General features: G+C 48.8%; 1 protein-coding gene across 1 annotated transcript in view; it reads right to left on the minus strand.

The window, feature by feature from the left end:
- LOC141100208 (uncharacterized) overlaps positions 1–7712 on the minus strand; it is a 161514-nt gene extending 153802 nt beyond the window's left edge. Inside the window, exon 1 of the mRNA XM_073588551.1 lies at positions 7560–7712. The gene's annotated coding sequence lies outside the window, so the exon portion shown is untranslated. The remainder of the gene's footprint in view (positions 1–7559) is intronic.
- Between the last annotated feature and the right edge of the window lie 17238 nt (positions 7713–24950).

The raw sequence follows: 24950 nt of genomic DNA on the forward strand, positions 1-24950 counted from the left end.
TGGGTGGTAAGACCCGTTATATTAGGATTTTGCCGTAGGTGTTCTGCTAATGGTTCCATGGCCGACACCATCAATTTTAATCATTTTACTGTTTATATAATTAAAGAATAGTTTGGGGTTTGTTTTACTTTCCTTAGCAATGAGTCTCTCAGTTTCCACTTTTGCTAAATGTATTTGTTTTTTACACATTTTATTTTTTTCTCTATAACTTTTTAGTGCTTCTTCATTGCCTTCTTGTTTTAGCTTCTTAAATGCCTTGTTCTTGTTATTTATTGCCCTTTTTACATCCTTATTTAGCCACATTGGTGTTCTCCTGTTCCTAGCCCTTTTATTTCTGTACGGTATGGCTAGCTCGCAGTGGGTGTGTAAAACTGATTTAAATATTTCCCATTTATTTTCTGTGCTCCTATTTTTGAGGACATTAACCCAATCAATTCGGCGAAGGTCCTCTCTAAGCTGATCAAACTTTGCTTTCATGAAATTCAGCGTTTTTGTAACCCCCTTCCAGGGCACCTTACTGAAGGACAAGTGGAATTGTATTAATTCATCTGGACCTCATCTGGAATATTGTGTCCAGTTTTGGGCGCCACATTTTAAAAAAGACATGAACAAACTGGAGCAAGTTTAGAAAAGAGCGACCAGAATGGTGTCCGGTCTGCAAACCCTGTCTTATGAGGAATGGTTGCAGGATTTGGGAATGTTTAACTTGCAGAAGAGAAGACTGAGAGGAGACTTAATAGCTGTCTACAAATATCTGAAGGGCTGTCACATTGTAGAAGGATCATCTTTATTCTCATTTGCACAAGGAAAGACTAGAAGCAATGGGATGAAACTGAATGGGAGTAGACACAGATTAGATATTAGAAAAAACTTTGACAGTTAGAGTGATCAATGAGTGGAACAGGCTGCCACAAGAGGTGGTGAGTTCTCCTTCAATAGAAGTCTTCAAATAGAGGCTGGACAGACATCTGTCTGGGATGATTTCGCGAATCCTGCTTTGAGCAGGGGGTTGGACCAGATGGCCCAGGAGGTCCCTTCCAACTCTACGATTCTATGATACTAAGTCTATGGGATTTACAATCCGCAGTGCAAATGTTGCGGTTTTTTCACTGCGGAAAAGCTGCAGTTTTAAATCCGCAGAGAGAATTGACATGTCAATTCTTTCTGCGGATTCCGCTGCAGTTTACCATCTCCTCCATTGCCCAGGTGTCAAACCGCAGGTCAATTTACCTGCGGATCCGCACGGAAAAATCCGCTGGTGAATCCGCAGCGTGTGCACATAGCCTAAAGCATACCAGGTATTTGAATGAGAGGTCTTCAGCTTTGCAGAGATTCTAATTCCCTGACACCTGGGTCAAATCTCCAATCTATGATTACTTATGAGAGGCTAGCCTTCTCTTTGGTAGGCACTGACACATGCCATTTGTTTGATCTGTAACACTGTAATGTCATAAATGAGAGGACAAATGTCTCAATTTGTAGAATAGGAAACATATCAGTTGAGCCATGGGCTAAATCTTTTTTCTTAACCCAAAAACTGTCAGTATCCTGTAAACTTAAGGAAATAAACTACAAGAGGCTGTCCAGATGGCATAGAACGCCTGTCAATCTATATAGGATGGCTCTTTATGTTACATGTTACAGACATTTATTGGAGGTGCTCCTCAACTCCTGGTACATTGATGTACATTTGGTGGAGTTGCCCAGGGGTCCAACCTCTCTGTAATGACATACACTCACTGGCCACTTTATTAGGTACACCATGCTAGTAAGGGGTTGGACCCCCTTTTGCCTTCAGAACTGCCTCAATTCTTCGTGGCAGAGATTCAACAAGGTGCTGGAAGCATTCCTCAGAGATTTTGGACCATATTGACATGATAGCATCACACAGTTGGCGCAGATTTGTCGGCTGCACATCCCTGATGCGAATCTCCCGTTCCACCACATCCCAAAGATGCTCTATTGGATTGAGATCTGGTGACTGAGGAGGCCATTTGAGTACAGTAAACTCATTGTCATGTTCAAGAAACCAATCTGAGATGATTCGAGCTTTAGGACATGGCGCATTATCCTGCTGAAAGTAGCCATCAGATGTTGGGTACATTGTGGTCATAAAGGGATGGACATGGTCAGCAACAATACTCAGGTAGGCTGTGGCGTTGCAACGATGCTCAATTGGTACCAAGGGGCCCAAAGAGTGCCCAGAAAAAATTCCCCACACCATGACACCACCACCACCAGCCTGAACCGTTGATACAAGGCAGGATGGATCCATGCTTTCATGTTGTTTACGCCAAATTCTGACCCTACCATCCGAATGTCGCAGCAGAAATCGAGACTCATCAGACCAGGCAACGTTTTTCCAATCTTCTACTGTCCAATTTCGATGAGCTTGTGCAAATTGTAGCCTCAGTTTCCTGTTCTTAGCTGAGAGGAGTGGTACCCAGTGTGGTCTTCTGCTGCTGTAGCCCATCTGCCTCAAAGTTCGACGCACTGTGCGTTCAGAGATGCTCTTCTGGCCACCTTGGTTGTAACGGGTGGCAATTTGAGTCACTGTTGCCTTTCTATCAGCTCGAACCAGTCTGCCCATTCTCCTCTGACCTCTGGCATCAACATGGCATTTCCGGCCACAGAACTGCCGCTCCCTGGATTTTTTTTCTTTTTCGGACCATTCTCTGTAAACCCTAGAGATGGTTGTGCGTGAAAATCCCAGTAGATCAGCAGTTTCTGAAATTCTCAGACCAGCCCTTCTGGCACCAACAATCATGCCACGTTCAAAGGCACTCAAATCACCTTTCTTCCCCATACTGATGCTCGGTTTGAACTGCAGGAGATTGTCTTGACCATGTCTACATGCCTAAATGCACTGAGTTGCCGCCATGTGATTGGCTGATTAGAAATTAAGTCTTAACACACAGTTGGACAGGTGTACCTAATAAAGTGGCCAGTGAGTGTATTCTTTCTTTCTTTCTACTTGATTAAAGGAACTCATATATCACATGCAGATGTCACCAGAAGGAGCAGTTTTATTCATGTTTCCAGATTAAAAACGCCTAATAAGGTATTTTGCACCAGCCACTCATCAGATTATCATCAGGCATTGGAAGTCGCAATCTCCACCAACTAGGATCATTAGGGGAGATGCTGCAGACTAACTTCAGCATTGTGATGCTGAGTCGCTACTCAAGGGCAAGCCTTGAGAAAGGGTAGTCAGGAGATCTGAGGTCAGATAGCAGGAGAGCTTGTAGTACAGAGGGGCAAGTCAAAGGCATGGTCAGGAGACAGTTCATGTTCAAATGCCAGAAGGGTACATCAAAACCAGGGAGTAGAACAAACGGAAAGTCAGAGGCCAAGTCCGGGGTCAGATGTCTGAAGTCAGAGAGCGTCAAAAGCAGAAAAAATATGCCACAAAAATTGTCACAACAGATCCAAAGTCAAAAACAAGACCAGACGTCAGACAAAGAGCAAGCGCACACACACCTACTTAAAGCAAAGCTACAACTGACTATCTGCTGCTCACATCAAGCCAGCTAAATACCTAGCAAATCATCTGAGTACGGGGGCACCTGAGAAAACACTGACAGATGAGACCAGATTGAGCAGCAGGGTTGTCAATAAAAATTCTGACAGCCCAGCACGCTCCAGGATCTGTCTGGATGATTGGAATGCCACTCACAAAACCGACAGACCAGAACACTCCAGATTCCAAAGGGCAGCTGAGCTGTCACTCACAGTGTCTCCAGGCCACAGTCAGTTATGAAACCATGACAAGCATATGAAAGAGCTAAGGCTGCTTTCACATTAGCGTTTTTTAACCCAGCGCATCGTGCGAATACATGCGCCCTTATGTTTAACATGGGGGCGCATGGTCTAGCATTTGCACGCGATTGTATGCGTTTTCGTGCACATGGTTTTTTGTAGTGTGCGCCTAGGCGTGTCGGACGCAACCTGTTGCATTTTTGATCCGTCCAACCTGTGTCAAAAAAACCCTGCAGTAACTAAATAGTAACACATGTAAAAAAAGAGTAAAGTGTAAAAGCCATACCACTCTGACAATGTGTACCCATTCACGATGGCCCCTACTATAGTGACTCAGCTGTCATGGTGTGTTTTGCGTTTTGGGTAGGTGGTGCAGGAGTTAACTTTGAGAGCCTCTCTGTGGGTCTGAGGAGGGTTCTTATAGCATCAGGGGAGAGCCGCCCCCTGTCGCTTATACTCCTATCTGAGTGTGCCCGACCCTGCTCTATCCGTGCTGCACGCCAATCATTGTCTGCCTGATATTCTGACCCTGTTCTGTTACGGTTTACGTCTTTGGTTTGCTGACTCTGTACCTGCTTTGCCCGTGCTGTGTATGACCCTTGGCTTTGTCTGACCTCCCTTCTGATTATCCCTCCTGTACCGCACCTGCCCGTACTGTGTATGACCTTTGGCTTTGTCTGACCTCCCTTCTGATTATCCCTCCTGTACTGCGCCTGCCCGTACTGTGTATGAACCTTGGCCTTGTTTGACCACTCTCTGTCTATCCCTTGTCTCCTGTCACAGTAGCGCTGTGGGAGCTCAGCGATAGCTCCGCCCGCTCCTTCTGATGCGCGGTCACGTGACCGCAGGTCCTGCGGGCTCTGAGCGCTTCCATACCACTCTGCCCTCCCAGCAGGTCCTGGACCCGGTTTTGCCTGCACCCACGTGGTGCTCCAGTCTCCCTTTGCAAGGTAAGACGCTGGGTATCATCCAACCACCCTGTGTGCTTGCCCCCCTGACCGGTCGGGCAGTAACCTGGTCTCTGTCTAAAGCTAGATATCAGCTTGCTATTTGCCAGTAGACCTCAAAATAGACAGGGGAACAGCTGGACAAGGCCCTGACTGTTTTACACCATGTAAAGATAACTCAACAAGAGATTTAGCACCATTGTCATAATGATAGCGTACATTCCAAAATCATATTATTCATGATAGTGCTCATATGGGGGCCTCATAGGCGAACCAATCGCCAATATAGACATAACAAGGACAGAAACAATTATGATCAAACAGGCCCAAAGTAAAAAGATATAATACACACAATATACAAAATTAGCAGACAGCCATTGAATCAAATACTCAGAATAGAGACCAATTGCCCATAATCATTACCAATAGATCCCTTGATTTACAATATGTAATAAAGTATTAATATCGTTTTACTTTGGACCTGTTTGATTGTAATTGTTTCTGTCCTTGCTGTGTTTTACACCAGCCTGTGGAAAGATGAGTAAATAAGATGCACAGTCCAAAGGGATGGCAACAACCCTAAATTACAAGAACCTGAAGCAAAACCAAAAACCAACAGTCAGCACACCAATAAGTGTAATAAGTAGGTACATATACATACGGTGGCCATTAACAAGCACAACCTAGAATAAAAACAATACATAGAAGGCTTACAGAACATTTACTTTATGAATGCTATACATTGTTTTTATTCTAGGTCATATTTGTTATATTTATATTGTGCCCAAACTCCTCCGCTCCCCCCCTTTTCATTACCCTCTCTTCTTTCTTCCCCAAGTATGTAACCGCACCCCCGCTCTTACTGACAGCCGACGCAGCACTCATGCACTACAGAGCTGGCTGTCAGTCAGAGCTGGAGTGTGGTTACAGACAACTCATTATGTTCTGAGCAGTGACTGAAGCCACGCCTGTATGACTGAAAGTCTTAAGCCCCCTTCACACATAGCAAGATCGCTAGCAATATCGCTAAAGCATCACCGATTTTGTGACGCAACAGCTATATCGCTAACGATCTCGCTACATATGACACCTCCGACCCGGCTCCCCGCTGGATATCGCTGATCGCGCAAGAATGGGATGGTTCATTTCTCGTCGTCGGCTTCCTGCTGGCGCCGACGAGCGACTCCATGGACGCGGGCGGAAGACGTCACCCTCGCTGCGTGTGACAGGTAAGTGACGACCCCCGACTGCTGCTGCATCGCTGCATCGCTCACTAGCGACCATTTAGCGATGCACCAGCGATCCTGACCGGGTCGTATCGTTGTCGGGATCACTGGTGCATCGCTAAATGTAAGGGACCTTTAGACTGACCAAAAGAATAAAATTCATTTTCTCTCGGTGACCGGCCTTCCAGTGCGGTGGCCGCAAGGCTTCACAATGCTAAAAACCTGCAGAGTAACCCCAAATATACAAGTGTTTTTGATTATTGACAGGTTCCCCTTAAGTACAGAAGAGGTCTTTAAAATATGACACAGCGTCTTCCTCTAGCCAGTGAGTCTACTGTGTAGAGACTCTTACCTGCGCAGCATGAGGGGGGCGATATGGATGTAATAGAGGGGAGTTTGGGTCAAGGCTGCTTTAGTCAAAGACAGTACAGAGTGGCTCTACTTCTGGGGCCCCACCTGATTTGTGCACTACATATATAAAGCAGTGAGTTTTAGGTGAGGGCTACAGTGCAAAATAGAGATCACGATGTAACATTACAATATAACGTCTATCTGCACCATATACTCTAAATGCTTTGCACAATTTTATGTTCTCTTTATGTCGTTTAACAAATCACATATTAATGCAAAATCAAGAACTAGAAGCGGTAACAATAATCAGCACCCCAAGTGATAATAGTCCGCTATTTCACAGTGTTCCTACATTAAGTCTACAAAGTTTGAATAAGGATCAGGACCCCAAAAACCTTCACACAGCCTTGTGAGTGGGAACACATCATAGTGGCTCAGTGGTTACCACTGCAGCGCCTGGGTCCTGGGTTCAAATCCCACCAAGGACAACATCTGCAAGGAGTTTGTATGTTCTCCCCGTGTTTGTGTGGGTTTCCTCTGGGTTCTCCAGTTTCCTCCGGCATTACAAAGACATACTGAGAGGGAATGTAGATTGTGAGCCTCGTCGGGGACAGTGATGATGAGGAAGCGCTGTGGAATTAATGGCGCTATATCAGTGGGTATAATAAATAAATCTGGCAGCCAGTAGCGCCTCCATGCGGACCTGATGATATATTACTGTGATATAGCGGGCTATTATCACTTGGGATGAAGATTATTATTATTTCTGACATTTCTTTATGTTGCATTCATATGTGATCTGCAGATAACATTGTGTGCAGCATTTCTATGGTGCGGACCCCGTGGACGCACACGTGCCTCAGTGGTTGGGTTGGACACATGTGTGACATAACGTCACGTGTGACTTCTTACGGTGTCGCGTTCCGACCTGCGGCGGTTTCCATACAGTAACCTTTATATTACAACGTGTGGCCCAAACCTGACAAACCCTACAGAAATAACGGACAGTGCTGGCTCTATAGATCTATAACACCTCAGATCCGGGAGAAGGCGATGGCGGCCAAGCTAAACCTCCTACTCACTACTGACTGTGCTGTGGGTTGGGGTGAGGGCATCCCAGAGAGGATTCACCGTTGTTTACCAGCTCCATGGTAACCACAAGTGTTTGTGAAGATTTCTGGGCCATATAGCTGCATAGGTCTTCCCTTGTCCTATAGTATAGCGTCCTGTATACAACATCCAGAACACAACCCCGGTGACTACAACTCATACATACCCGGAGCTAGACCTCAGCTGCACCCTGCGCGATATATTGCTGCCTGCAGGACCTGTGGTGACGTCACCGTCACGTGGTCAGTGACAGCTGAGGAAAGTGACTGCAGGACCCGTGGGTGAGGTCATGTGATTGTCGTTATGGGGCGGAGCACAGCAGTGGGAAGTTGCGCTGTGAGTGTGAGAGTCTAGAGACTCTAGTGTGAGAGGGCTTCTGTGGCCCTATGGGGATTCCTGTGCCGTGTGTGTGGTGGGCTCTTGTGCCATGTGGGGATTCCTGTGCCATGTGTGTGGTGGGCTCTTGTGCCATGTGGGGATTCCTGTGCCATGTGTGTGGTGGGCTCTTGTGCCATGTGGGGATTCCTGTGCCGTGTGTGTGGTGGGCTTGTGTGTCCTGTGGGGATTCCTGTGCCGTGTGTGTGGTGGGCTCTTGTGCCATGTGGGGATTCCTGTGCCGTGTGTGTGGTGGGCTTGTGTGTCCTGTGGGGATTCCTGTGCCGTGTGTGTGGTGGGCTCTTGTGCCATGTGGGGATTCCTGTGCCATGTGTGTGGTGGGCTCTTGTGCCATGTGGGGATTCCTGTGCCGTGTGTGTGGTGGGCTTGTGTGTCCTGTGGGGATTCCTGTGCCGTGTGTGTGGTGGGCTCTTGTGCCATGTGGGGATTCCTGTGCCGTGTGTGTGGTGGGCTTGTGTGTCCTGTGGGGATTCCTGTGCCGTGTGTGTGGTGGGCTCTTGTGCCCTGTGGGGATTCCTGTGCCATGTGTGTGGTGGGCTCCTGTGGCCCTGTGGGGATTCCTGTGCCATGTGTGTGGTGGGCTCTTGTGCCATGTGGGGATTCCTGTGCCGTGTGTGTGGTGGGCTTGTGTGTCCTGTGGGGATTCCTGTGCCGTGTGTGTGGTGGGCTCTTGTGCCATGTGGGGATTCCTGTGCCATGTGTGTGGTGGGCTTGTGTGTCCTGTGGGGATTCCTGTGCCGTGTGTGTGGTGGGCTCTTGTGCCATGTGGGGATTCCTGTGCCATGTGTGTGGTGGGCTCTTGTGCCATGTGGGGATTCCTGTGCCATGTGTGTGGTGGGCTCCTGTGGCCCTGTGGGGATTCCTGTGCCATGTGTGTGGTGGGCTCTTGTGCCATGTGGGGATTCCTGTGCCGTGTGTGTGGTGGGCTTGTGTGTCCTGTGGGGATTCCTGTGCCGTGTGTGTGGTGGGCTCTTGTGCCATGTGGGGATTCCTGTGCCGTGTGTGTGGTGGGCTTGTGTGTCCTGTGGGGATTCCTGTGCCGTGTGTGTGGTGGGCTCTTGTGCCCTGTGGGGATTCCTGTGCCATGTGTGTGGTGGGCTCCTGTGGCCCTGTGGGGATTCCTGTGCCGTGTGTGTGGTGGGCTCTTGTGCCATGTGGGGATTCCTGTGCCGTGTGTGTCCTGTGGGGATTCCTGTGCCATGTGTGTGGTGGGCTCTTGTGCCATGTGGGGATTCCTGTGCCGTGTGTGTGGTGGGCTTGTGTGTCCTGTGGGGATTCCTGTGCCGTGTGTGTGGTGGGCTCTTGTGCCATGTGGGGATTCCTGTGCCATGTGTGTGGTGGGCTTGTGTGTCCTGTGGGGATTCCTGTGCCATGTGTGTGGTGGGCACCTGTGCCATGTGGGGATTCCTGTGCCATGTGTGTGGTGGGCTTGTGTGTCCTGTGGGGATTCCTGTGCCGTGTGTGTGGTGGGCTCTTGTGCCATGTGGAGATTCCTGTGCCATGTGTGTGGTGGGCTTGTGTGTCCTGTGGGGATTCCTGTGCCGTGTGTGTGGTGGGCACCTGTGCCATGTGGAGATTCCTGTGCCATGTGTGTGGTGGGCTTGTGTGTCCTGTGGGGATTCCTGTGCCATGTGTGTGGTGGGCTCTTGTGCCCTGTGGAGATTCCTGTGCCATGTGTGTGGTGGGCTTGTGTGTCCTGTGGGGATTCCTGTGCCATGTGTGTGGTGGGCACCTGTGCCATGTGGGGATTCCTGTGCCATGTGTGTGGTGGGCTTGTGTGTCCTGTGGGGATTCCTGTGCCGTGTGTGTGGTGGGCTCTTGTGCCATGTGGAGATTCCTGTGCCATGTGTGTGGTGGGCTTGTGTGTCCTGTGGGGATTCCTGTGCCATGTGTGTGGTGGGCTCTTGTGCCCTGTGGAGATTCCTGTGCCATGTGTGTGGTGGGCTTGTGTGTCCTGTGGGGATTCCTGTGCCATGTGTGTGGTGGGCACCTGTGCCATGTGGGGATTCCTGTGCCATGTGTGTGGTGGGCTTGTGTGTCCTGTGGGGATTCCTGTGCCGTGTGTGTGGTGGGCTCTTGTGCCATGTGGAGATTCCTGTGCCATGTGTGTGGTGGGCTTGTGTGTCCTGTGGGGATTCCTGTGCCATGTGTGTGGTGGGCTTGTGTGTCCTGTGGGGATTCCTGTGCCGTGTGTGTGGTGGGCTCTTGTGCCATGTGGGGATTCCTGTGCCGTGTGTGTGGTGGGCTTGTGTGTCCTGTGGGGATTCCTGTGCCATGTGTGTGGTGGGCTCTTGTGCCATGTGGGGATTCCTGTGCCATGTGTGTGGTGGGCACCTGTGCCATGTGGGGATTCCTGTGACATGTGTGTGGTGGGCTTGTGTGTCCTGTGGGGATTCCTGTGCCGTGTGTGTGGTGGGCTCTTGTGCCATGTGGAGATTCCTGTGCCATGTGTGTGGTGGGCTTGTGTGTCCTGTGGGGATTCCTGTGCCGTGTGTGTGGTGGGCTCTTGTGCCATGTGGAGATTCCTGTGCCATGTGTGTGGTGGGCTTGTGTGTCCTGTGGGGATTCCTGTGCCATGTGTGTGGTGGGCTCTTGTGCCATGTGGGGATTCCTGTGCCATGTGTGTGGTGGGCTTGTGTGTCCTGTGGGGATTCCTGTGCCATGTGTGTGGTGGGCACCTGTGCCATGTGGGGATTCCTGTGCCATGTGTGTGGTGGGCTTGTGTGTCCTGTGGGGATTCCTGTGCCGTGTGTGTGGTGGGCTCTTGTGCCATGTGGGGATTCCTGTGCCATGTGTGTGGTGGGCTTGTGTGTCCTGTGGGGATTCCTGTGCCGTGTGTGTGGTGGGCTCTTGTGCCATGTGGGGATTCCTGTGCCATGTGTGTGGTGGGCTTGTGTGTCCTGTGGGGATTCCTGTGCCATGTGTGTGGTGGGCTCTTGTGCCCTGTGGAGATTCCTGTGCCATGTGTGTGGTGGGCTTGTGTGTCCTGTGGGGATTCCTGTGCCATGTGTGTGGTGGGCACCTGTGCCATGTGGGGATTCCTGCGCCATGTGTGTGGTGCGCTTGTGTGTCCTGTGGGGATTCCTGTGCCGTGTGTGTGGTGGGCTCTTGTGCCATGTGGAGATTCCTGTGCCATGTGTGTGGTGGGCTTGTGTGTCCTGTGGGGATTCCTGTGCCATGTGTGTGGTGGGCTCTTGTGCCCTGTGGAGATTCCTGTGCCGTGTGTGGTGGGCTTGTGTGTCCTGTGGGGATTCCTGTGCCATGTGTGTGGTGGGCACCTGTGCCATGTGGGGATTCCTGCGCCATGTGTGTGGTGCGCTTGTGTGTCCTGTGGGGATTCCTGTGCCGTGTGTGTGGTGGGCTCTTGTGCCATGTGGAGATTCCTGTGCCATGTGTGTGGTGGGCTTGTGTGTCCTGTGGGGATTCCTGTGCCATGTGTGTGGTGGGCTCTTGTGCCCTGTGGAGATTCCTGTGCCATGTGTGTGTGGTGGGCACCTGTGCCATGTGGGGATTCCTGTGCCATGTGTGTGGTGGGCTCCTGTGCCCTGTGGGGATTCCTGTGCCGAGTGTGTGAAGGGCACCTGTGGAGATTCCTGTGCCATGTGTGTGGTGGGCTTGTGTGTCCTGTGGGGATTCCTGTGCCATGTGTGTGGTGGGCTCTTGTGCCCTGTGGAGATTCCTGTGCCATGTGTGTGGTGGGCACCTGTGCCATGTTGGGATTCCTGTGCCATGTGTGTGGTGGGCTCTTGTGCCCTGTGGAGATTCCTGTGCCGAGTGTGTGAAGGGCACCTGTGCCCTGTGTGTGGTGGGCTTGTGTGTCCTGTGGGGATTCCTGTACCGTGTGTGGTGGACTCCTGTGCCCTGTGGGGATTCCTGTGCCATGTGTGTGGTGGGCTCCTGTGCCCTGTGGGGATTCCTGTCCCGAGTGTGTGAAGGGCACCTGTGCCCTGTGTGTGGTGGGCTTGTGTGTCCTGTGGGGATTCCTGTACCGTGTGTGGTGGTCTCCTGTGCCCTGTGGGGATTCCTGTGCCGTGGGGATTCCTGTGCCATGTGTGTGGTGGGCTCCTGTGCCATGTGGGGATTCCTGCGCCCTGTGGGGATTCCTGTGCCATGTGTGTGTGGTGGGCTCCTGTGCCATGTGGGGATTCCTGTGCCATGTGTGTGTGGTGGGCTCCTGTGCCCTGTGGGATAGAGCATGTGTGATGGGTTTATGGGCACAGGACTATGGGATGGAGGATGTGTCATGGGCATATGGGCACGGGACTATGGGATGGAGAATATGTATGATGGGTATATGGGCACGGGACTATGGGATGGAGCATGTATGATGGGTATATGGGCACGGGACTATGGGATGGAGCATGTGTGATGGGTATATGGGCATGGGACTATGGGATGGAGCATGTGTGATGGGTATATGGGCACGGGACTATGGGATGGAGCATGTATGATGGGTATATGGGCACGGGACTATGGGATGGAGCATGTGTGATGGGTATATGGGCACTCGATTATGGGATGGCGAATATGTATAATGGGTATATGGGCACGGGACTATGGGATGGAGCATGTGTGATGGGTATATGGGCATGGGCCTATGGGATGAAGGATGGGTATATGGGCACTCGACTATGGGATGGCGAATATGTATAATGGGTATATGGGAACGGGACTATGGGATGGAGGATGTATGATGGGTATATGGGCATGGGACTATGGGATGGAGAATATGTATGATGGGTATATGGGCACGGGCCTATGGGATGGTGGATATGTATGATGGGTATATGGGCACCGGACTATTGGATGGAGGATAATTATAATTTGCTACAACTAACCACAGTTAGTTACTATGCCCGGGCAGCGCCGGGCTCTTCAGCTAGTCTAATATATAAAGCTCAAAGTGCGTATGTATGTATGTCTGGGATAGGCATCCGCACCGTCGCAGCTACAGCCACAAAATTTGGCACAGTCGCATGTCTGGAACCCGAGAGCGTCCTAAGCTATGTTGTGAGGCGAAATTTTAACCCCGCGTGTTCCAATTCACCAAACAATTTTGCCCCTATCTACATACTGGGGGAAAAAGTGTGTGTGTCAAGCCCCGCCCCTCATTATGATGTCATAATGCCCCTATTTGCATACTGGGGAAGCAGTGTCTGCGTATCAAGCCCCGCCCCTCATTATGATGTCACAATGGTTGCCATGGCGACGCTGATGTCATCATAGGTTGCAAGCCCTGCCGCCGCTCATTATGATGTCATAATGGTTGACTATGGGATGGAGGATGTGTGATGGGTATATGGGCACTGGACTATGGGGTGGAGGATATGTATGACGGGTATATGGGCACGGGACTATGGGATGGCGGATATGTATATGGGTACAGGACTATGGGATGGAGGATGTGTGAAGGGCATATGGGCACTTGACTAGGGGATGGAGGATATGTTTGACGGGTATATGAGCACGGGACTATGGGATGGCGGATATGTATATGGGCACGGGACTATGGGATGGAGGATGTGTGATGGGTATATGGGCACTGGACTATGGGATGGAGGATATGTATTACGGGTATATGGGCACGGGACTATGAGATGGCGGATATGTATGATAGGTATATGGGAATGGGACTATGGGATAGTGGATATGTATGATGGGTATATGGGCACGGGACTATGGGATAGTGGATATGTATGATGGGTATATGGGCACTCGACTATGGGATGGCGAATATGTATGATGGGTATATGGGCATGGGACTATGGGATGGAGAATATGATGGGTATATGGGCATGGGACTATGGGATGAAGAATGTGTATGATGGGTATATGGGCATGAGACTACTGGATGGAGGATATGTATGATGGGTATATGGGCATGGGCCTATGGGATGGTGGATATGTATGATGGGTATATGGGCACGGGACTATGGGATGGAGGATAATTATAATTTGTTATAACTAACCACAGTTAGTTACTATGCCCGGGCCTATGGCATGGCAGATATGTATGGGTATATGGGCATGGGACTATGAGATGAAGGATGTGTGAGGGGTATATGGGCACTCGACTATGGGATGACGAATATGTATGATAGGTATATGAGCATGGGACTATGGGATGAAGAATATGTATGATGGGTATATGGGCATGGGACTATGGGATGGTGGATATGTATGATGGGTATATGGGCACGGGACTATGGGATGGAGGATATGTATGACGGGTATATGGGCACGGGACTATGGGATGGAGGATGTGTGATGGGTATATGGGCACTTGACTATGGGATGGAGGACATGTATATGGGCACGGGATTATGGGATGGAGGATATGTGATGGGTATATGGGCACGGGACTATGAGATGGCGGTTATGTATGATGGGTATATGGGCACGTGACTATGGGATGGAGAATATGTATGACGGGTATATGGGCACTCGACTATGGGATGGCGAATATGTATGATGGGTATATGGGCATGGGACTATGGGATGGAGAATATGTATGATGGGTATATGGGCATGGGATGGAGGATGTGTGATGGGTATATGGGCACTCGACTATGGGATGGCGAATATGTATGATGGGTATATGGGCACGGGCCTATGGGATCGTGGATATGTATGATGGGTATATGGGCACGGGACTATGGGATGGAGGATAATTATAATTTGCTATAACTAACCAAAGTTAGTTACTATGCCCGGGCAGCGCCGGGCTCTACAGCTAGTCTAATATATAAAGCTCAAAGTGTGTGTGTGTGTATGTATGTGTGTGTGTATGTCTGGGATAGGCATCCTCACCGTCGCAGCTACAGCCACAAAATTTGGCACAGTCACACGTCTGGACCCTGAGAGCGTCCTAAGCTATGTTGTGAGGTGAAATTTTAACCCCGCACTTTACAATTCACCAAACAATTTTGCCCCTATCTACATACTGGGGGAAAAAGTGTGTGTGTGTCAAGCCCCTCCCCTCATTATGATGTCACAATGGTTGCCATGGCGACGCTGATGTCATCATAGGTTGTAAGCCCCGCCGCTCATTATGATGTCATAATGGTTGACTATGGGCTGGAGCATGTGTGATGGGTATATGGGCACTGGACTATGGGATGGAGGATATGTATATGGGCACAGGACTATGGGATGGAGGATGTGTGATGGGTATATGGGCACTTGACTATGGGATGGAGGATATGTTTGACGGGTATATGGGCACGGTACTATGGGATGGCGGATATGTATATGGGCACGGGACTATGGGATGGAGGATGTGTGATGGGTATATGGGCACTGGACTATGGGATGGAGGATATGTATGACGGGTATATAGGCACGGGACTATGGGATGGCGGATATTTATGATGGGCACTGGACTATGGGATGGAGGATATGTATGACGGGTATATGGGCACGGGACTATAGGATGGCAGATATGTATGATGGGTATATGGGCACGGGCCTATGGGATGGAGGATAATTATAATTTGCTATAACTAACCACAGTTAGTTACTATGCCCGGGCAGCGCCGGGCTCTTCAGCTAGTCTAATATATAAAGCTCAAAGTGTGTATGTATGTATGTGTTTATGTCCGGGATAGGCATCCGCACCGTCGCAGCTACAGCCACAAAATTTGGCACAGTCACACGTCTGGACCCCGAGAGCGTCCTAAGCTATGTTGTGAGGCGAAATTTTAACCCCGCGCGTTCCAATTCACCAAACAGTTTTGCCCCTATCTACATACTGGAGAAAAAGTGTGTGCGTCAAGCCCCGCCCCCATTATGATGTCATAATGCCCCTATTTGCATAATGGGGAAACAGTGTGTGCGCATCAAGCCCCGCCCCTCAGTATGATGTCGCAATGGTTGCCATGGCGACGCTGATGTCATAGGTTGCAAGCCCCGCCGCCGCTCATTATGATGTCATAATGGTTGACTATGGAATGGAGGATGTGTGATGGGAATATGGGCACTGGACTATGGGATGGAGGATATGTATGACGGGTATATGGGCACGGGCCTATGGGATGGAGGATATGTATGATGGGTATATGGGCACGGGACTATGGGATGGCCGATATGACGAGTATATGGGCACGGGACTATGGAATGGAGGATATGTATGATGGGTATATGGGCATGGGACTATGGGATGGAGGATATGTATGATGGGTATATGGGCACGGGACTATGGGATGGAGGATATGTATGACGGGTATATGGGCACGGGACTATGGGATGGAGGATGTGTGATGGGTATAAAGTCACTGGACTATGGGATGGAGGATATGTATATGGGCACGGGACTATGGGATGGAGGATATGTATGACGGGTATATGGGCACGGGACTATGGGATGGAGGATGTGTGATGGGTATATGGGCACTGGACTATGGGATGGAGGATATGTATGACGGGTATATGGGCATGGGACTATGGGATGGAGGATATGTATGATGGGTATATGGGATGAAGGATGTGTGATGGGTATATGGGCACTCGACTCTGAGATGGCGAATATGTATGATGGGTATATGGGCATGGGACTATGGGATGGAGAATATGTATTATGGGTATATGGGCATGGGACTATGGGATGAAGAATATGTATGATGGGTATATGGGCATGGGACTATGGGATGGAGGATATGTATGATGGGTATATGGGCACGGGCCTATGGGATGGTGGATATGTATGATGGGTATATGGGCACAGGACTATGGGATGGAGGATAATTATAATTTGTTATAACTAACCACAGTTAGTTACTTGTTATGAATGAGTCACCGTAGGAGGCAAAAGCAGAAATACAAGCTAAGTCCAGAAAACCAGAGAAGTTGGCAACTATCAGATTGCAGACCCCTGAACCTATCAACACAACTAGCAGTAGCCGTGGGGGGTTCCTACGATGCCCTAGACCCCTCGATCACAGCCGGAGAAATACATAGGCCTAAAGAAAGAAAGGGGAAATCTAAACTGCCCCAGAGCAGACCCCAAAGCAATAGGCAGCCCCCAACATATAATGACGGAGAAGCAAGAGGAAAATACTAATACAGACAGAAAGATAGACTGAGCAAAGACGGGGCCCCAAAACTACCTAGATAGGAAAGGGACAGGAAGGCTGCTGTCTGCAATCTGCCAAAACCCTATCAAAGACATAAGCCAACCAGGTGATATGAAAAAGGCCCTGAAGCAGCTAGGCTTCAAAAACTGAAACAGCACTCAGGTATTTTCAGAAGACAGAGCTAAATGAATTCAGCACACCCCAGCAGGGAATAGCAGAAATCCAGAAAAACAAAGCAAAAACAAAGTCAAAGCACAAAAGCAAAAGGCCGAGCAGCAAACTTAGCTTTGGAGGAGCAGGAATTCAGACTGGTCTCCAAGGATCCCACAGAGAAATCACCCGCAGGGCAGAAGGGCGTCTGCAGCATTATATCCAGTCCGTAACTCCACTCAGCCAGTCACAATCATCAGCCTCAGGTGTTTGACAATCAGGCTCACTACCTTCTTTTACCAGAAGAGGGAGTTCCTCGGGCCTCAGTAATGAAGGGGAAAATGAACTCACAACAGTACCTCCCCCTTGAGGAGGGGTCACCGAACCCTCAACTATGCCACCAGGGCGATCAGGGTGAGCCCGATGAAAGGCACGCACCAATCGTTTGGCATGAATATCAGAGGCGGAGACCCAGGAATTATCCTCCTGACCATAACCCTTCCACTTAACCAAATACTGGAGTCTCCGTCTAGCCAGACGGGAATCCAGTACTTTTTCTACCTCATACTCCATGTTACCTTCAACCAATACAGGGTCTGGAGGTGCCACCCCCGGAACAACAGGTTCAACAAACCTCTTCAACAAAGATTTATGGAACACATTATGGATTTTAAATGTGACAGGAAGAGCCAAACGAAAAGAGACCGGATTAATAATCTCCACAATCTTGTAAGGTCCAATAAATCTAGGCTTAAACTTAGGAGAAGCCACCTTCATAGCAATATTTTTTGATGATAACCACACCATATCACCAACCTTAAACTGGGGACCAATGGTCCTATGTCGGTTGGAAAACCGCTGGGCCTTCTCCTGGGAGAGAGATAACTTATCCACCACTTGGTCCCAGATCTGGTGCATTCTCTCCACCACAGTGTCAACACCTGGGCAGGCAGAGGGCTCCACCTGCCCTGAAGAAAATCGAGGATGAAACCCAAAGTTACAAAAAAAAGGTGTCATCAAAGTGGCAGAGCTAGCTCTATTATTTAAAGCAAATTCGGCCAAGGGCAAAAATGAAACCCAATCATCCTGATCAGCAGAAATAAAACATCTCAAATATGACTCCAAGGTCTGGTTTGTTCTCTCTGTCTGCCCATTGGTCTGAGGGTTAAAAGCAGAGGAGAAGGACAACTGAATTCCCAGCCTGGAACAGAAAGTTCTCCAAAATCTAGACACAAACTGCACTCCTCTGTCAGATACAATGTTCTCAGGAATCCCGTGCAAACGAACCACCTGTTGTAAAAACAGGGGCACCAACTCAGAGGAAGACGGCAACTTAGGGAGTAGTACAAGATGAACCATCTTAGAGAACCTATCACAAATCACCCAAATAACAGTCATCCTCTGAGAGACAGGCATATCAGAGATGAAATCCATTGAAATATGGGTCCATGGCCTCTTGGGGACCGGCAAAGGCATCAACAACCCACTAGAGCGAGAACACGATTTAGACCGGGAGCACGTCCCACAGGACTGCACAAAATTCCTGACATCACGAGACAAGGAGGGCCACCAAAAAAAACGACTCACCAGATCTCTAGTACCAAAAATACCTGGATGACCAGCCAAAGCAGAGCAATGAACTTCAGACATCACTCTCTTCTTCCACTGGTCAGGAACATACAACTTTCCACTGGGACAACGCTCAGGTTTGTCCTCCTGGAACTCTTCCAGAGCACGTCTCAAATCGGGCGAGATGGCAGAAAGAACTACCCCTTCGCCTAAGATGGTAGCAGGCTTGGTCACCACAGGAGAATCAGCAAGGAAGCTCCTAGAGAGGGCGTCTGCCTTGACATTCTTTGTTCCAGGAAGAAAAGAAACCACAAAATCAAAACGTGTTAAAAACAAGGCCCACCTAGCCTGTCTAGGGTTCAAGCGCTTAGCCGACTCTAGGTAAATCAAATTCTTGTGGTCAGTGAGGACCACGACTTGATGCTTAGCTCCCTCCAACCAATGTCTCCACTCCTCAAATGCCCATTTCATGGCCAACAGTTCCCTATTCCCCACATCATAGTTACGTTCAGATGGAGAGAACTTTCGGGAAAAGAAAGCACAGGGATTCATTTTAGATGTTACAGGATCCTTTTGGGACAAAACAGCTCCTGCACCAATCTCAGAAGCATCCACCTCTACCTGGAATGGAAGTGAGACATCAGGTTGCCGGAAAACCGGGGCGGAGGTGAATCTTCGCTTCAACTCCTGAAAGGAAGAAACAGCATCCGGAGACCAATTTAACACATCAGCACCCTTTTTAGTCAAATCAGTCAATGGCTTGGCAATACTAGAACATTTTGCTATAAATTTCCGATAAAAATTAGCAAAACCCAAAAACTTCTGGAGGGCCTTCAAAGAAGTGGGCTGAACCCAATCGTGAATGGCCTGTACCTTGGCCGGGTCCATTTCAATAGTTGACGGGGACAAAATAAATCCCAAAAAAGAAATCCTCTGTACTCCAAAAAGGCATTTAGATCCCTTGACATACAGGGAATTCTCCCTCAAGATCCGGAACACCGTCCGAATATGTTCCACATGAGAATCCCAATCCTTGGAGAAGATCAAAATATCATCCAGATAGATAATCAAAAATTTATCGACAAAATCTCGGAAAATATCGTTCATGAAGCACTGGAAGACAGAAGGGGCATTAGTGAGCCCAAAAGGCATCACCAGGTACTCAAAATGTCCCTCCGGAGTATTAAACGCCGTCTTCCATTCATCCCCATGCTTAATGCGAATAAGATTATACGCCCCCCTGAGGTCAAGCTTGGTAAACCAGCAAGCACCTTTAACTCTGGAGAATAGATCAGAAATCAGGGGTAACGGATACTGATATTTAACAGTAATTTTGTTGAGGGCACGATAATCAATACAAGGTCTTAATGATCCATCCTTTTTGGCTACAAAAAAAAACCGGCACCCAAGGGTGACGAGGATGGTCTAATATGACCCTTCTCCAACGCCTCCTTAATATAGGATCGCATAGCCTCGTGCTCGGGTACAGATAAATTGAAGAGCCGACCCTTGGGAAATTTACACCCCGGGCTCAGTTCAATTGCACAGTCATAACTCCTATGAGGAGGCAGAGACGCAGACTCATTCTCACTAAATACATCATAAAAGTCCGCCAAATAATCAGGAACATCATGCGACTGAGGAGAGGTGGAAAACACCGGAGCCCCACTAAAGGCACACCGACAACCCCAACTCACCACAGACACAGATTTCCAATCCAAAACTGGATTATGAATCTGTAACCAGGGAAACCCCAGAACAACAGTATCATGCAGATTATGCAACACCAGAAATCTGCAATTTTCTTGATGGTCTGGGGCGACCCGCATTACCACCTGGGTCCAAAACTGGGGTTTATTTTTAGCCAAAGGAGTAGCATCAATTCCCCTCAAAGGGATAGGCGTTTGCAGAGATGTCATCGGAAATCCACAACGCTTAGCAAAATCCAAGTCCATTAGGTTTAGGGCTGCTCCCGAATCCACAAACGCCTTGGCGGAAAATGTGGACAGGGAGCAGATCAGAGTAATAGCCAGAAGAAACTTAGGTTGAACACCCCCAACAGAAAACGTGTGTGCAAAGCGTTTCTCTCGTTTGGGACAGACAGAAATAATATGCGAGGCATCTCCACAGAAAAAACACAACTTATTACGCCTTCTGAACTCCTGATGCTGCTCTCTGGACAAAACTCTATCACATTGCATAGGTTCAGACATTTGTTCAACAGGTGGCAACACCTCTCGTGCAGCTTTGCGTTCGCGCAAACGCCGATCAACCTGAATGGCTAATGACATAGAATCGTCAAGACCAGAGGGAACAGGAAATCCCACCATAGTATCTTTTACGGCTTCTGACAACCCCTTCCGAAAGAGAGCAGCCAAGGCATTATCATTCGAGGTAGTAAGTACTGCCAACTTTCGGAATTTTTGACAGTACAATTCTGCAGAATCACGACCCTGGCTCAATGCCAGCAGGGTCTTTTCAGCCTGATCAATGGCATTAGGTTCGTCATACAACAACCCCAAAGCTTGAAAGAATGCGTTCACATTAGTCAGAATAGGATCATCTGGTTTCAAAGAAAACGCCCAATCCTGGGGATTGCCACGCAGCAAAGAGATGACAATTTTAACCTGCTGCGCGGAGCTCCCTGACGAGTTAGGCTTCAAGGCAAAAAATAATTTACAATTATTTTTGAAATTCAAAAATTTAGGCCGATCCCCAAAAAATACATCAGGTGTAGGAATCTTTGGTTCAGCAGCATGTGAATGAGCAAGGTAGGTGGAAATTCCCCGCACTTCCGCAGCGAGCTGCTCCACACGATCAGACAATTGCTTTATCTCCATTGAGAGGAAAAAAAAAAATTCCCCCTACGGCCTCAGAGATATAGAGGAAAAAATATACACACTTTTTTTTTTTTTTTTTTTACAATTCTTTCCTGCTATTGAGTACCCTAGAATCTGCGGTACGGCGGGTGATTCTGTTATGAATGAGTCACCGTAGGAGGCAAAAGCAGAAATACAAGCTAAGTCCAGAAAACCAGAGAAGTTGGCAACTATCAGATTGCAGACCTCTGAACCTATCAACACAACTAGCAGTAGCCGTGGGGGGTTCCTACGATGCCCTATACCCCTCGATCACAGCCGGAGAAATACATAGGCCTAAAGAAAGAAAGGGGAAATCTAAACTGCCCCAGAGCAGACCCCAAAGCAATAGGCAGCCCCCAACATATAATGATGGTGAAGCAAGAGGAAAATACTAACACAGAGAAACATAGACTGAGCAAAGACGGGGCCCCAAAACTACCTAGATAGGAAAGGGACAGGAAGGCTGCTGTCTGAAATCTGCCAAAACCCTATCAAAGACATAAGCCAACCAGCTGATATGAAAAAGGCCCTGAAGCAGCTAGGCTTCAAAAACTGAATCAGCACTCAGGTATTTTCAGAAGACAGAGCTAAATGAATTCAGCACACCCCCGCAGGGAATGGCAGAAATCCAGAAAAACAAAGTCAAAGCACAAAAGCAAAAGGCCGAGCAGCAAACTTAGCTTTGGAGGAGCAGGAATTCAGACTGGTCTCCAAGGATCCCACAGAGAAATCACCCGCAGGGCAGAAGGGCGTCGGCAGCATTATATCCAGTCCGTAACTCCCCTCAGCCAGTCACAATCATCAGCCTCAGGTGTTTGACAATCAGGCTCACTACCTTCTTTTACCAGAAGAGGGAGTTCCTCGGGCCTCAGTAATGAAGGGGAAAATGAACTCACAACAGTTACTATGCCCGGGCAGCGCCGGGCTCTTCAGCTAGTCTAATATATAAAGCTCAAAGTGTGTATGTATGTATGTGTGTATGTCCAGCATAGGCATCCGCACCGTCGCAGCTACAGCCACAAAATTTGGCACAGTCACACGTCTGGACCCCAAGAGTGTCCTAGGCTATGTTGTGAGGCGAAATTTTAACCCTGCGCGTTCCAATTCACCAAACAACCAATTCACCAAACAATTTTGCACCTATCTACATACTGGGGAAAAAGTGTGTGCTCTTCAAGCCCCGCCCCTCATTATGATGTCATAATGACCCTATTTGCATAATGGGGAAACAGTGTGTGCGTATCAAGCCCCGCCACTCATTATGATGTCACAATGGTTGCCATGGCGACGCTGATGTCATCATAGGTTGCAAGCCCCGCCGCTCATTATGATGTCATAATGGTTGCCTATGGGATGGAGGATGTGTGATGGGTATATAGGCACTGGACTATGGGATGGAGGATATGTATGACGGGTATATGGGAACGGGACTATGGGATGGAGGACGTGTGACGGGTATATGGGCAGGGGACTATGGGATGGCGGATATGTATGATGGGTATATGGGCATGGGATGGAGGATGTGTGATGGGTATATGGGCACTCGACTATGGGATGGAGAATATGTATGATGGGTATATGGGCATGGGACTATGGGATGGAGGATAATTATAATTTGTTATAACTAACCACAGTTAGTTACTATGCCCGGGCTGCGCCAGGCTCTTCAGCTAGTTTTGAATAAATCCCCAACAGTGTCACCAGCAAAGCACCATCACACCTCCTCCTCCATGCTTCACGGTGGGAACCAGGCATGTAGACTCCATCCGTTTACCTTTTCTGCGTCGCACAAAGACATGGTGGTTGGAACCAAAGATCTCAAATTTGGACTCATCAGACCAAAGCACAGATTTCCACTGGTCTAATGTCCATTCCTTGTGTTCTTTAGCCCAAACAAGTCTCTTCTGCTTGTTGCCTGTCCTTAGCAGTGGTTTCCTAGCAGCTATTTTACCATGAATGCCTGCTGCACAAAGTCTCTGCTTAACAGTTGTTGTAGAGATTTGTCTGCTGCTAGAGCTCTGTGTGGCATTGACCTGGTCTCTAATCTGAGCTGCTGTTAACCTGCGATTTCTGAAGCTGGTGACTCGGATGAACTTATCCTCCACAGCAGAGGTGACTCTTGGTCTTCCTTTCCTGGGGCGGTCCTCATGTGAGCCAGTTTCTTTGTAGCGCTTGATGGTTTTTGCCACTGCACTTGGGGACACTTTCAAAGTTTTCCCAATTTTTCGGACTGACTGACCTTCATTTCTTAAAGTAATGATGGCCACTCGTTTTTCTTTGCTTAGCTGCTTTTTTCTAGCCATAATACAAATTCTAACAGTCTATTCAGTAGGCCTATCAGCTGTGTATCCACCAGACCTCTGCACAACACAACTGATGGTCCCAACCCCATTTATAGGCAAGAAATCCCACTTATTAAACCTGACAGGGCACACCTGTGAAGTGAAAACCATTTCCGGTGACTACCTCTTGAAGCTCATCAAGAGAATGCCAGGAGTGTGCAAAGCAGTAATCAAAGCAAAAGGTGGCTACTTTGAAGAACCTAGAATATAAGACATACAGTATTTTCAGTTGTTTCACACTTTTTTGTTAATTATATAATTCCACATGTGTTAATTCATAGTTTTGATGCCTACAAAGTGAATCTACAATTTTCATAGTCATGAAAATAAAGAAAACTCTTTGAATGAGAAGGTGTGTCCAAACTTTTAGTCTGTACTGTACATAATATGTTACAAAGGGATAAAGCAAGGGTGTATTTAGTGTATATACATTAGGGGCTATACATATATATATACACACACACATTATAGGAATGTAAAGCAGGGTGTGTATATATAGGTGTGTATATAACACAGGAGTATAGCAGGAAGGAAATTGTCATGGTCACGCGTGTCTGGACGCAGCGAGTACCGCAAGGCGAACCCATGTGACACACGTGGCCCTGGATACACCTCCTCCAGTTGGGCGAATTTAACCCCTTTCCTTCATTGGACGTAATATTCCGTCCATGTGCCCTGGGCCCTAATTACCATGGACGGAATATTACGTCATAGCGATAAGCGGCGCCCACGTGGTGAGCGCCGCTTATCGCGGCCCCCACGTGGTGAGCGCCGCTTATCGCGGCCGGGTGTCAGCTAATTATCATAGCTGACACCCGGCACAGTGTGTCGGGGGGACCGCCCCCGACACGTTAACCCCTTGTGCACTGCGCTCAAACACGATCGCGGTGTACCGGGGGTTAAAGGGAAGCATCGGCAGGGAGGGGGCTCCCTCCGTGCTTCCCTGAGCCCCCCACAGCAGTGCAATGTGCAGCGCTGCTGCGGGGGGGCTCCTTTCCTGCAGGTCCCCGGATCCAATATGGAGGCGGGGACCTCCGGGGGCCTGCAGGAAGCTGGATTCCTCACTGCCTGCAGCAGTGCCTGTGACAGATCGCTGATCTGTCACAGTGATCTGTGATGTGACAGATCAGCGATGTGTCACAGGACAGTTATGTCCCCCCTGGGACAT

This window comes from Dendrobates tinctorius, unplaced genomic scaffold (genome assembly GCF_039654945.1).
Source record: "Dendrobates tinctorius isolate UK_male_01 unplaced genomic scaffold, ASM3965494v1 ptg000103l, whole genome shotgun sequence".
NCBI lineage: Eukaryota > Metazoa > Chordata > Amphibia > Anura > Dendrobatidae > Dendrobates > Dendrobates tinctorius.